Source organism: Cricetulus griseus, chromosome X (assembly GCF_003668045.3).
Source record: "Cricetulus griseus strain 17A/GY chromosome X, alternate assembly CriGri-PICRH-1.0, whole genome shotgun sequence".
Classification (NCBI taxonomy): Eukaryota; Metazoa; Chordata; class Mammalia; order Rodentia; family Cricetidae; genus Cricetulus; species Cricetulus griseus.
In genome coordinates, this window is record NC_048604.1 from 70,052,116 (window position 1) to 70,067,167 (window position 15,052).

Genomic DNA, 15,052 nt, shown 5'->3' on the forward strand with positions numbered 1-15,052 from the left:
TCAGAATATGTGGTCTATAAGACTAATTTCAGTGAAACAGAACAAATGATTATTTTTCTTATTCGGTTTGCTAATTTTTAAGGAAAAGTAAATGTGTTATCACTCTATTACTAAGTTTCTATATAATAATGAATCTGGAAAAATAAACCTTGTATTAAAAGGTACTCTTTCTAATATTTGGTCCTCTGATGTCGAATAATCATCACTTAGAGTGACATAATATGTTTTGTATGTGAATGGGTCTGGTTTCACTAATGGTAATCATAACTTCAGTATATACTTGAGGTAAAAAGATGTGCATAAGTTAAACAATGGACAGAGTTTTAGACTCCAGTGATTCTAAGCCCAACTCTATCACTTGCTGGCTGTGTAATCTTGGATGATAATATCACTTTACTCATAAAGCAGTGCAGGATCATCACAGTACCCATCTCTATAATACATACACAATAAATGTTAGATATTGCTATGTTAAATACATTAATTATTTGAAACTTAAAATGAACGTATTTTCATTCCACTGTCAGCTGGAAAAATAGTAATCCAAGAGTCTTTATGTGTGGTGCATTTATTAGTTAAAAAAATGTGCTGGACCCCTATAATCCACACTGCCAGAGAAGCTAGGAAACAAGGAGGACTCTAAGAAAGAGATACATGGTGCCCCAGAGAAGGGGAAAGGGACAAAAATCTCCTGAGAAAATTGGGAGCATGGGCGAGGGTAGAGGGAATTAGGAGAATGAGAAGGGTAGAAGAGGAGGGGTGAGGAGGACACGGGGAAGCAGGAAGGTTGAGTTGGGGGAGGAACAGAGGAGAGCAAGATAAGAGATACCATAATAGAGGGAGCCATTATAGGTTTAAAGAGAAATCGGGCACTAGGGAAATGTCTGGAGATCTATAAGGATGACACCAACTAACCATTTAAGCAACAGGGGAGAGGGTACCTTAAATGCCCTCCCCTGATAATGAGATTGATGACTAACTTATTTGCCATCCTATAGCCTTCATCCAGCAGCTGATGGAAGTAGAAGCAGACACCCACAGCTAAACACTGAACTGAACTGGAATCCAGTTGCAGAGAATGAGGAGAGATGAGGTAAGGGGTCAAGACAAGGCTAGCGAAACCCACAGAAAAAGCTGACCTGAACATGGGAGAGCTCTTGGTCCCCAGACTGATAGATGGGAAACCAGCATGGGACTGATTCAGACCCCATGAACGTGGGTGTCAGTGAGGAGGCCTCAGAAATCTATGGGGCCCCTTGTAGTGGATCAGTACTTATCCCTAGCATAGGAGTGGACTTTGGGAGCCCATTCCATATAGAGGAATACTCCCTCAGCCTAGACACATGGGGATGGGCCTAGCCCCTATCCCAAAGGATATGACAGACTCTGAAAACCCCCTATGGAAAGCCTCACCCTCCCTGGGGAGCAGAAAAGATATTTGATAGATAGGGTTTTAATTGGGGGAGTGGCAGGGGAGGAGGGGAGGGAGAGGGAACTGGGATTCAAATGTAAAATAATCTTGTTTCTAATTCAAATTAAAAATTGGGGAAAATGTGCTGGACCTAAGAAAATCCTAACAGTCTATACAAAATTTCTTCAAATATCCATGATTTATTGTTTATATTAAACAATTATATCCAGTAGCCTTAACGCACAGCCATCTAGGAGGATACAGTCATTGATTAAATATTAAACAATAAATGAATATATGTAATCTTATATTATTAACCACAGCACATTCAAAAATATTTAGATTGTTCCACTTGAAATGGCCATTTTTTTTCAGAGTGCCCCCCAGACTCTCCTAAAACAATACTGGCTATTGCCATTGCTTTTGGTTACCTACCAGAATTAGATGATAAAGACCCTGTTACTAAACACAGCACACACTTAGGTTAGAGAACACAGAAAAATCTAGCTGGAAATGAGTCAGAGGAATCCTCCCTGCTGGCTACCATTCATAGTACTGGAAGGTGTTATGCAGACTGTTTAGGGAGAAAAGACAACATCAATGGTCTTTGCCAGCTGTGGACCCTGCATGCAGCAAAAGTGACCATTCAGACAAGATGCACCCACTGGTGTAATAGTTGAGGGCAACCAACTGCTTTTCGATTGAATTTGAGGCTGACTCCACAGGAGGAAATGCATGCCTAGTTACTGGAAACCTGGTCAAAAGCCCATGGTTATGGAAGTCACAGGCCCTAGGGGGAAGCCACTATTTTGATGTTTTGCTAAATGAACATGCAGTCAAATTGCCTTATAACTATGTAGATTTATATCTAGAGACTACTGCTCTCAGCCTTCAGAGAAGCTTTGTTTCAGTAGGTAGCAGTTAGTGTAGAGACTCATAACTGGTTAAAATACAGAAAAAAGTGACTATTAGTGTGTACTCCTAAATGAGACTCTATATCACTCCCTCCAAGGCTCAGGCAACATCTTGGAAGAGGGGTAAGAATGAGTGTAAGAGCTAGAAAATGAGGAAGAATGTTGTGAAATACTGTCCTCTGTATATGACATGGCCATTGTATATAAGAACATATTGTAGCTGTGGTAACCTACACAAGATTGCGTCCTTCAATATTCCATTATGTATGGGGGAGGGGTTTATGAGGGTTCAACCACCTTCCTGAGGAACTAATGGCTGTTGGAGAGGGAGAGTCTTTTTCTTCAGTAATGTAGTCACTGTTAAGTTGCCATGGTCCAGTAAATCAACTCCAATTAAACTCAGTATATCATTTTATTGTTTTGGACACCAAGAGGGAGTCGGCGGTGCTGGCTCTGTTGGCACAGACGAAAGGCAGGAAAGGGCAGACCTGATGAGCGGGAGGATCAGCCCTCCAGATACTCAACCCACAACGAGTGAGCTTCGCATCATACAGTTTAAAGATCTACCCCAACTGCCCAGCTAGTTAACCCAAGCGGTCCCTGTCAACTCAGGTTCAGCCGGCCCCCAGCCCGCGCTTAGAAGCCATGGTGGCAGCCCCCAGGAGCACTTATGTCCCTCGGTCTCCTTTGATTCTCGGGATTTGAAGATGGCTGTACAGTCAGCGCCGAAAATTGTGCTAAAAAGCACCACCAAGATGTATCTAAATGAGCGTTTTACTAATATACTGAAGAACAATGCCAGTGAATAGTTGGGCTTCAATGCAGCAGCAGAAGCAGCAGCAGCAGCAGCTAGCCAGTACCAGAAACCGAAGACTGGCCCAGCAGATGGGGAATAGTGCCACTGTCCAGGCAGCACTAAAACTTCAGCATACTTTATATGCAAGTACGGACAGTAGCTTTGGAAAGATATGTCCAATCTGTGGCTGGGCGTCCAAAGGGCGGTGCCATGCAACTAAGAGCTTAAAGCAGCACCTGGGTAAGAGTAACATCCAGGCATGTTTAGGAAGACCCATAGTACCATGGTCAGGGGAGCGATTGGAGGAAGAGGCCTACCCATAATACAAAGAGGCTTACCTCCCCACCCTCCAGGAGGACTACGTGGGGGACGTGCCATCAGGACTCTGCTTAGGAGCGGAGACGGCAAGGTCGTGGTTTGATAAGTCGGGGAAGGGGGGCTTTGGAGGCAGAGGCTGAGGTCGTGGCCAAGAGAGAGGTGCCCTCACTCGCCCTGTATTGACCAAGGAGCAGCTGGACCACCAATTGGATGCATATATGTCGAAAACAAAAGGACACCTGGATGTTGAGTTGGATGTCTACATGGCACAGACAGATCCTGAAACCAACTATTGAAGCCTGTCTGCCCGCCTGCCTGTTAGACTCTTGTTAAAGTCACCACATCTATAAAAAGAAAAAATAACCTTGAGAAAACATGAGAAGAAACCTGATTGATGCTGGAAGGACCTATCACAATAGGCTGTGGACTTACCTGCCACCAGTTGACACATTTAGTCTGTTCCTTCTACTTTTTGAAAAGATACTGTGTTATATGAAACCCTATTTCCCTTTGATTTGGTTGAGTTTGTTTTGTTGTTTATTCAGTCACCCAGACTTCTCTTTGAACAGGAATGCATTGATTGGCTTTGTAAGTGAACATTTTTCCAGCCTCTACTTCACCTGTCATATACTCTCACATTTTAATATTTCCTCTGTTCATCTTTATGATCCAAAAAAAAAGGTTCCCAGAAGGAGCCTGTGTTGTCAATAATGTGTGGTCACTGGGATAGAGTTCTATACTTCCTTAAAGACTTCCTATAAATAACTAAAACTAAAGGTGTGTTCTGTTGATGGTGAAGGTAGTAAATTGGAAATGCTGGTATTGCCACTGGTCCAGGAATGGCTTATACATGGTAGCAAGTTAGATTTGGTCAAAGTTGGTGCTGCCTACACTGATATTACATAAATGGTAGCTGACATGCTGAGTTAGATATGTACAATTTCCACCCTAAAATAAGATTTTAAAGCTTTGCTTTTGGTTTTGTGTCATGTCCACGAGGCTTGTGCACATCAGGTACAGAAGAAGTCATTTGGTGTGTCACATGTGGCAGAAGAAACAAGGGTGGGAGACTGTTTACAAACTAAGTGCTGGGAAAGGGGTCATATGCTGCTCATGCTAAAATGCAGTTACCTGTGTGTGTCCCAACCAATCTTGGTCTAATCCACATAACTGGCTTTATTTGACCCTCTTGAAGGTTTTAAGTTCAACCATATTTTGTCAGCTGTTCAGTTTCAGTGGAATCTTGTATTTCTGGTTCATTATAACAAATTGTCCTCTCAAGATTAAAAAAAAAAAAAACTCAGTGTATCATAAAATAGACATGAAAATAGGAGGGGGACTAGTTTGGAGAAAGAATGGGCTCATCAGGAGTGGGGTTAAGAGAGGATAAGGGAAAGAAAATATGATCACATTGCATTGTATACATGCAAGAAATTCAAAAAGAAAAAGAAAACACGCACATGTACACACACACACACACACACACACACACACACACACACACTTTTTATGTAAAAAATTGGGGCCTGGGAGATAGCTCAGTTGGTTAAGTGTTATGAAAACATGAGGACCTAAATTCAATCCCTAGATGGTGGTACACACTTGTAATCCCAGTACTGGGAAGCTCCGCATGCACAGATTCATACACGCACCCCCCCACATGCACCCACAAGAACACACACACACACACACACACACACACACACACACACACACACACGATTGAAATATCAGCAATTTCACATGGTTCAATTGATTAGTATTTTGGAGTCACATGTCACATGATTGGGATATAAAATGTAGTTTCCTGTAGAATCAACATTAATCTAGTTAGGGCCACAGAAATGACACTTAAACCACCATATAAATGAGCTAATACACTAATAATGATATGAAATCAAGCTGGCATTTAAAATAAAATGTCAATCATGCCTGGTGTGGTGGCCAGTATTTGTAATCCCAGCACTTTGGAGGCTGAGGCAGAAGACATAAACCCAACGTTAGGCTATGATACTTAATAAAACCTGGTCTAGAAAACAAATAAGCAAACAAAATAAAGACTCAAACCAAACCACCAAACCAGAAAGACTGCCAATAATCTTGGGATAGTACAAGCGTTTGTTTTTAATATTTTTATGACTTCGAGTTCTAGAACTTGGGCTATTATGGATAGAATTTATATATAATATATATATATATATATATATATATATGTATGTATATATATGTATATGTGTATATATGTATATATATATGCATTCCATTACATTTGACTAATTATGAGTATGCCCCCTGCTGTTGATTCAGCATAAATCCCTTAATATATTTTATTGTAAGAGTCTGTCCCTTAAAAGTTTGTTTTAAAGTTTTATCTTTGATAACATTATACATGGATAGACTGTATTTTCATTATATTTATCCAATTCTCTTCTTTTATCTTCTTCCCATTCCCACTGACACTCTTTTTTCTAACATGCCTTCTTCCTAGTATCATGTCTTTCTTTTTTTATTTCTTTTCCTAACTCGTTTTGAATTTTATCATGGTTGCTTGCATGTGCATGGTATGGTGTTACTAATTAAGCCTGGGCTTCTTACCAGTGGCTAAACCTCTGAAGAAAAATGGATGCTCCAGCAGCCATTAACTACTAATAGCTCATAAGGGCATCATGTGCCTCTCCTTCGTCTATGCTGGAATGTTAATGGGTCCAGTATTGTACAGGTCCTATGTAGGTAACTGCAGATGCTATGAGTGTGAGTGTTATATCCATGCCCTGTTCAGAAGACAATGTTTCCCAGCACTCTGGCTCTTACTTTCACCCCCTCTTTACAAGATATTCCCTGAGTTCAGCATAGGGGTTATCACTCTTTCCCAAGTGCATCCTCCTATTGATGTACATCTGGGTTATTTCCAGATCTGCTTATAACAAATAAAGCTGATGCAAGCATTTTTGTGTAAGCTTTCTGTGTATATGCTTTCATATTTTGGAAGGAACTTAAGGGTCATATGATGTGTCAAACTGCTTATTGGAGGGCTGGCAGCATTTTATGTGCTCACCAGCAATGAATGTGAAACCCAGTATTCTCTATCTTCACCAATATTTGGTAATGTCAGTAATTTTTATTTTTTCTATCCTGGTAGATATAAAACAGTGTTTAATTGTAGCTGTCTTTCAAGTTCTGAAATTTCTTTTCTGTCACCTTGTTGTTAACTACCAGATTTCAAGTCACCCACCTACGACATATTCTTTAGATCCTTGAAATTTGCTGCTACAGGCTTGACATCTAATTAAAACACCAATTAGGCTCATGTAAAAATAATAAACAGGCAGCAAATGTAGTTTTGAATGGTGCTTTCAGTAAGATGCACATTGACTGGATTAGAGACTATTTGTTTACTGCTTGAATCGTGGCTGTAATATGAGTCTGTCTATACCCAAATTCTAGAAGGGTAGGCTATTACAATATGATGCTATTCCTCATAAGCACAACTTCTGTGTGAGTTCTGGTATGGAATTTTGTGGTGGTGGCAGAAAGAGAAGATGGTCACATGTTAAATGTTCCAAAGTGTTTGGTGACAGCTTACAAGAATCCAAGCTTCCAGGACAGGAGCACTGGGGGAGAAACAAACTTATGCAGACAACAGAAATAATTCCAGCTTCCATGGGTATAGGAACGTTTCAAATTTCCTCAAGAGGAGCTTTGATGGTACAGGATATTCATAAGTCAAGTGTTCATTAGAAAAGGACCCCTTGAATATGAAAGTTCTCTGAATAGGTTTTATTTTCTCAGACACTAGAAAAAACAACACAAAACACTTTTTAATCAAAATGATTCCCTATTCACAGTGCCCTATTTGAGTCTCAATTAGAGGCAGGAGAGAAAATTATACTCTACATAGCATAATGGTAAAGACAAAAAAAAATCAGTAGCTTCTCATACAAGAAGTTTGAATTCTAGCTTTAGCTTTGCATTCATTAGCATGGCCTCCAGAGGCATGCTGTAGAATATGAACAAAATACCCTTCTCTTTCAGAATATTGCTTTCCTATTGCATAAGGAGAAAGCAACAGGAATGTTGGCCACAGTCAGGCATTTTGCTCAAGGGGAAGAAAATCTAATTCTTTACACTTTATTATGTGATTACATTCTTGCTTCTTATGGTAAAATTATATGGTAAACAGCACCTGAAGATTACAGAGATCACAGCTAGAAACAATTTGTTAACAGTGAGACACAAGGGATACATACATTATTGTTAGTGACTCTCTAGATATTATTACTACAAACATTTTTTCTAATATCAAACCCCACAAATTTATTGGATACTTTTCACATGGCATAGAATGAATTTAATTTAATTCACTTTCTATTTTATCACTAACATATTGGATTGTACTAGATGATTCACAGGAAATGACTCACAAGTCTTTTGAAGGAAGGAGACCATCTCATCCATTTTTTTTATAACTAATGCCTAGCTCTGGTCCTAGCACACAGTAGGCCCCTCATAAATATATTTCTATTAGGAGAACAACTGGAGTATCTTAGTCTATTCATGCTGCTATAACTAAGTACGTGAACCTGAGTAATTTATAAAGCACAGAACTTCATTTTTCTCATAGTCTGGAAGCTGAAAAGACAAAATTAAGTTTCAGATGACTGGTAAGGGCAGCACTCTATTTCCAAGATGGTGCCTTTTCAATGCATCTCCCAGAAGGAAGGAATGCTGTGTGTTGGAAAGTAGAAAGTAGAAAGGGAAGGGAAACAGACTGTTTCATGAAGGCTTTTATAGGGCCTTAATCCCATTCATAAGGAAGGAACTCTCATGGCCTAATTTAACCTTAGAGCCCCACTATCTGATGATGTCATCTTATTACTAATATCCAAATTTTAGAAATCCACATTCAAACTGCAGTACAAATCATTTCTTGAAGCCACAGTGTGGTTTCATCCTGTCTGGGCCTGTTTTGGAGTACAACGATGAAGGGACAGGCTACTCCCTATATGATCAATAGGAATCAAATTGATAGGATCCCCAAACTAAGAGACCCTGTAAGTTAGTGTTTTCAGGCCTTGATATACATCAGAATCACATCACATGAATATTAAAGTGCAGAATTCCAGGCCTCCATCCTTTCAAATTTAGATTGAGTAGGTCTGAGGTGAAACCCTAGAATGTGACCTGAATTTGATCATTGACACACATAATCCTTAAATTGCACTTCAAGAAACTTCAATATTGTTCATTCTGTAAGTAGTTTATCACCTAAACTGAAAAGGCTATGCTCTCTTTTTTTCCTTAGTAATCCAGGGTTCCCAAACAGCTAGTGGTTCACACCTTTTCTTCTGTCGATCTTAATATGGTTATACAAAGTTAATACTCAATTTCTTGAAGCAAGAGACATGTACATGACAGGCTGTCTAAAATTAGCACATCATTTACTTAAATAATTTTCTCTTTCAGTATTCTGGAGTTAATTTATCTAATCTATTTTTCTTATTGCACTGAATGTCATCTCGTCATCACTATCATCTATCAATAATCAGCTGTGATTTTCTGAAACATTGAAGTGATTGGCCTGAAGAAAAGACCCAGTGGCTAAGAGCACTTGCTGTTCTTACAGGGGAGTGAGTTCAGTTACCAGCACCAATTTCAGGAGCTCATAACAGCCCATAACTCCACTTTCAGGGGATCCATTGTACTCTTCAAGACTCCACAGGGCATGAAAACAAAATAAATCATTAAAAACAAAATAATTTATGCTCTGAAATGTCAGTCTTTGCTTCCTGCAGTGCTAGGGATTGTACAGGACTTTGCACATGCTAGGCAAGCATTCTATTACTGAGCCATATCCTAAATACTTAACAAAATCTTCAAGTGCTTCCACCATAGCAAGATAGGAGTAATTAGTGAAGAAGCATTATTCAATGAGCTTGGTAAACACATTATAGATACAAATGAATCAAAAGGTGTCAGTGAACACTCTTTTAATCTTATTAAGAACCTTTAACATGCTGTGATTATAAGCACTAAGTCTGGAGAGGGTCAAGCAGAATGTTGTCTTTTGCATAAACATTGAGTACTTAGCACGGAAGGTACTGAATAGATATTATTTAAAGCATACACAGACAAAATACAAGTAACAAAGTGCAATGATGGCACTTCATGAAAGGAGACAGAAAAGTTTCTAACTTAGTGGTAATAAGAAAGGCAGAACATGTGCTGATTGCAGAACAGAGTGCAGTGCACTGTGCCAGTTTCTGGGAGTAAGCAAACAACAACATTCAACATTGATCAAAGCATCATCCACAGGACATACAACCGGCAGAGTCAGGATGGCAGTTGTAGCAATAAGCCTATACACCAAAACAAATTGACTCCTTGGATATCTCTAATGTGGATTTCGGTTTTACCATCCATGCTATAGATATGTTAGAAGACGTGTGAAATTTTGTAGTAAAGCTAAACATGAAAGCTAAACACAATGAATATTTTACATCACATATAGAGCTAAAAGAAGTCCCCGAATACTGCTTCCTGGGCAGTCTGACTGAAAAAATAATCACTGTCAAACAATGAAAGTTACTGCAAAATAGAAAATTTTAGAAAAAAAAAGGTATGTCTGCTTGGGAAGATTATCCTAGTGTGGTATCAGTGTCAAATTGCATAACCAACCAGCTCAATTTTTATCTTTTTCCTGCCCAATTTTAGTTTGTACAAGTTACCTAATCCTTATCAAATAATGCATTATATATCTTAATATAAATTTTATTCTCATTGGAGGCAGTAAGCACCTCAAAGGAGGTTCAGAATGTGTTTAGACTTGTCCTTAGGACAAGTATAAAATCTGTTTAAGATTCATATCAAGGGGAAAGGTGAGCTATTATAAACACATGACTACTAATGAAAGAAAGAGAAATGTACCCCTCCTTTAGCTTTCCCTGTTCTATATTCAGCTCTATTTCCAATATCCAGAACAGAGGTAGAAAAAGACAAGCTTCTTGAATCGATTTGTATTAATGGACAATACAAGCATATCCAGCTCATATATGACTTTGAAATTCATAGCCACCACAGATGTCACATTTACCTCATTGATCTATTTTATTGTTAGAGTCAGAATCATGCTTAATATGAAATGGCAAGAGGACCACCACTTCTGAGATTTTGGAAGTCAGCTGGCCTATCAGCATTAAAACTATGTTCATTGGTGACATATGTGGAGATGCAATGACAGAAGGATACCCAAACATCTTTGGTATGGTGAGCTTTATAGCATAACCACAAGCAGGCAGAACATAAGACACATTGTAAAGGATGCACTAAAGCATAGCTTCAAATAACACAGCATAGCTGTGGGCTGCTGGGGAAAATAGCGGCAGAGACTAGCTAGGAATACAACAATATGGAATTTGGAAACTTTTGTGGAAAAAGGCTTTCAGCTGACCACAAGTTGAACACAGAAATACAGGCAGTGACAGGCTGTACAAATAGCAGCTGCAGGCACAAATCAAAAAGCAATATATATATATATATATATATATATATTGAAGAAAGGGGTAACCATGAGAACTTTTCAGTAAGGACTAGATAAGAGCAAAATTAAGAAACAGATGATTGTTGGTTCTGAGATGGAAAAAGTGTTTCAAATATCCTAGAAAAATTAAGCAGCAGAGAGGATTTTAGGAAGTCATAAATTACAGTCTGTTTTGTTAATGCTGAAATAAGTTGTAAACTAGTTTTAATCCAAAATTGGCCCTCTAAAGTAAGAATATAGAAAACGAATCTCGAGAACCATGGTAGTGCAGACCTTTAATCCAAGTACTTGTAAGGCTAGGATAGGAGGATCATGAGGAGGGAGAGGGAAAAAGAGAAGGAGAGGGAGACAGAGAAATCAAATTAGAGGGAGAGGGTGTGGAGGAGAAGAGAGGGGGTATAGATTGGGAGGAAAGGAGGGAGGGAGGGAAATCTCAGAGACCAGTTGGTAAGTTTGAAGAGAAAGGTTAGGCAGGATAAGAGAAGAGTCTAAGATACAAATATCTTTAAGACAGGCAGGTTAACCACTGGTGATATGATCAGGAGAGAGTCAGCCTATAACTGTCCAGAGAAAAAGCCTAAGGATTAAAAAAAATAGTAAAAGACCTGGGGCTCAAATTCAGAATTTTAAATTCTGTAAAACCAGAGCCACCAGGGCCATAAAAGGATTGGCAAGAAAATTGCACAGCTAGAAAGAAAGATCATTTCACTGTGAGATTAGACAAATCCAAAGTTGCAATTCAGTTCTCAATTAATTTGGCATTTTCCTTCCTCTTCTGTCCAAGTGGGGCCTGGCCTCCTAGTGAGGTAAATACCAAATAACTGGTTATGTGACATAATGGCAGGCCAATATTGTTCCAGTAGCTGTATAACAGACAAAAAGAAAGATAATTCAATATGGCTGTTGATTAGAATCCAGTTCTAGAGTGTGTCTATGGAAAATTCTATTTTTTTCAGAGGAAAATTCCTACCTTTCATTTGTGAGCTTAACACTGAATAAAGAAAGACTGTTGCTGAATATTGTCTCATAAGCCTTTTCTATAGTATATCAACAGAGCTATCCACTTAGAAATTAGGGCAAAATATAAGCAAATGAAATACAGCAAAATAACATTTTCATTAGAGTTAATTTTATGTATAGCCTTTGTTTGGCTGTTAGTGTTAGGCAGAAAGCCCTATTTCTACAGAGCAATGCAAAATTAGATTTCATCACTGTCTACTAATCTCTCTCATAGAAACTTCACCCTAATGAATTCTCTATTTTCCACTAAGGGGTAAACAGTATAGATTTGTCCAGCTCATATCTAATTGCCCCTAATTACAAATTTTTCCAAAAGACTCATCAGAAAACTAATAAACTTTAAAATTTAACAAGGATATAGACATCTAGATCAAGGTAGCTGACTAACCAAACCATGTTAGCACCACTGCCTCCCAAGACTCCATTAAAATGATATTAAACAAATAAAGAAGATATAAACAGAGTAATACAGATATCAGCAGAAAAGAGATTTCAATACTTTTCTGAAAGACAGAATGATGGACTAATAAAAGGGAAAATATCAGAAGGAGCTTAGAGCTTGGGAAGATATGGATCTATACAAATTGACAATAGAGTAGTCTAAAAATTAGACAAGACAAATGCAAAGATGGTGAGGTGCTGGTAGCACTTAGGCCTTGAGTTTGATTCACAGCACCACAAAAAAGGGTGTGCTTGTGAGAATGAAATTGAACATCTGTATATCAAATAATCACATCTTTCCCCATGTATAGAATCTCTAGTAATCAGGTATTTAGTCCCAAGTGCTCCCCTCTAAATCAGAAAGCTTTTTCTAAAGAGATTAAATAAATTGTGAAAGAACTGATGTAGACAGCATGAACACTACTGTTTCAGAGCAAAGACTTCTACATTATGGATTGTATAGGTCCCCAACCATAATGATTACACAGATGGATGTAGCTTATTGTCTTGCTGGTTTTATATGTAGAATATGCTAGGCACCCAACCCATAGACACATTTTGATTTCAGAAAATCAAAAGATAAATCCCTAAAATCTTTCAGAAAGGAAAAACATCAACAGTTAAATGGACAAGATTTTGAATGAATTGGACATCTTACCAGAAAAATTATCTTTAACATAAAACAATAGAGAAATATCTTCAAAGATGTGATGGAAAATTATTTTGAATATGTAACCTGTCTCCTAACTATAAATTGAGTCTGACAGCAAAAGGAAGACATTTTTATTGTATAAATAACTCAAACATCATATTTTACACTCTATCCCTAAGAAGTTACTTAGAGATACATTCCAGAAAAACATAAGAGTAAACAAAAATTGACTCATATATTGGATTCTGGAAATAGTGGACCTAAGACCAGAGACTAATGCAAGTAAGCCCAAGGTGATAGTTGCACAGTAGACCTGATGAACACAGCCTCCAAATTGAAGCAAATAAGGCTCTAAAAAGGAAGGCACCTGTTGTCATTTCCTCTCTGTTGCTGTGACAAAGCACTCTGATCAAAAGCAACTTGGAGAGGAAAGGGTTTGTGTCATCTTACATTTCCCGACCACAGTCTACCACTGATGGAAGCCAGGGCAGGAATATAAGGCAGGAATTTGAATGCAAAACTGCTCGTTACTCCACACAAGATTACCTTTGACTAGAGAAATTACAGCAGGAACTGTGGAGGTGGCTTTCTTATTCAGCGGTACCTATGCAGCCCTTTTATTAATATAATGTAAATTTTTAGTCCTTGAAGGTTATCATTACCAACTATATAGGATAATAAGGAAATGCAGGTTAGTAATTAGTTACCTATTACAATTGAACTTGTAGTCATATTAGGTATGTTTTTAAGGTCAAACAGAGGTGTATTTTAGAATGACAGGTCGACTTCAAACACTTCAGACATCTACAGAATATTGTCATTTAAGGTGTTTTAATAACATAGGTCCTTTTTTATGACAATGAGACATGTATCCTGGCAGTACCAATCTACTTCAGAGAAGATGATGGGCATCGAAGAAACTCTACATGGAGTTTACTTTCTTTGTGGCAAAAGTAAGTTATTGGACAAGAAGTGCCCTTGCCTTGACTGCCAAGATGGAACAGTTCTTCCAAAATCCTGCTTTATGGAAAAAAGTCTGTCAGATATGACAGACCTTGTATGCTGAAGATGAATGCCCCAACATTACAGAAGAACCTTGGGTGACTGTCAAGGCAGGCAGCTGTTTTGTCATGTCTCACATTTTTTTTTTTTTTTTGGGAAATCACTTGCTCGAACTTCCTGCTTACTCAGTTAATATTATTTCCTTCTTGGGTTCCTAAGGGAGTTGAAGACTAGTTATAGTTATAGTTTTCCTTGTTTACAAGACTCAGAAAAGAAACTCATTAAAGAGCTGTAAAGTGTAAAAGGTTGAGAGACATTATAAGATAATTTGATAATGCAAATTAGAATAGAAATGTAAATTAGGTATGAGCCTTTGGACTCGACAAGGTAGGATAGATAATGGACTATTTTCTCTGAATTTGTCAAATGCAAATGGACTAGACATTGTTGATGTACTTATCGTGTGCATATATTGTATATAGTTATTGTTCTTACTGTACTTGTTTTTTATATTAGTTATAGCCTTCTTCTTTGTGTTAGACAAAAAAGGAGAATTGTGGTGATATATTGTTTATGATCTAATAAAGCTTGCCTGGAGATCAGAATGAAAAGCCAGCCACACTAGTTATCCATAGAAGTTGGACAGTGATAGAACACACCTATTTTTTAAAGTCCTTATTTGCTCTGCTATAACACCTCTTTCTAGGTTTGCTTTGTTCCATTTTTTTTATTTCATTTTACATTATAACCACAGTTCTCCTCCCACCCCTCTTCCCACGCCCCTGCACCTCCTCCAACCCCCCTCCTCTAGTCCACCCCTTCTCACAGGTTGGCTCCCATGAAAAGTCAACAAAGTCTGTCTCATTAGGTTGGGTCAGGGCCTGGTTCCTCTCCCATACATTAAGACTGAGCATGGTATCGCACCATAGGGAATGGGCTCCAACAAGCTAGCCCATGTACC

At 38.3% G+C, this 15,052-nt stretch overlaps 1 protein-coding gene and 1 pseudogene across 8 annotated transcripts in view; one reads left to right on the plus strand and one right to left on the minus strand.

Annotated features, from left to right (window-relative positions):
* Eda (ectodysplasin A) overlaps positions 1–15,052 on the minus strand; it is a 401,969-nt gene that overhangs the window by 102,206 nt on the left and 284,711 nt on the right. The window lies entirely within an intron of this gene.
* On the plus strand, positions 3,012–3,735 carry LOC103161954 (annotated as a pseudogene).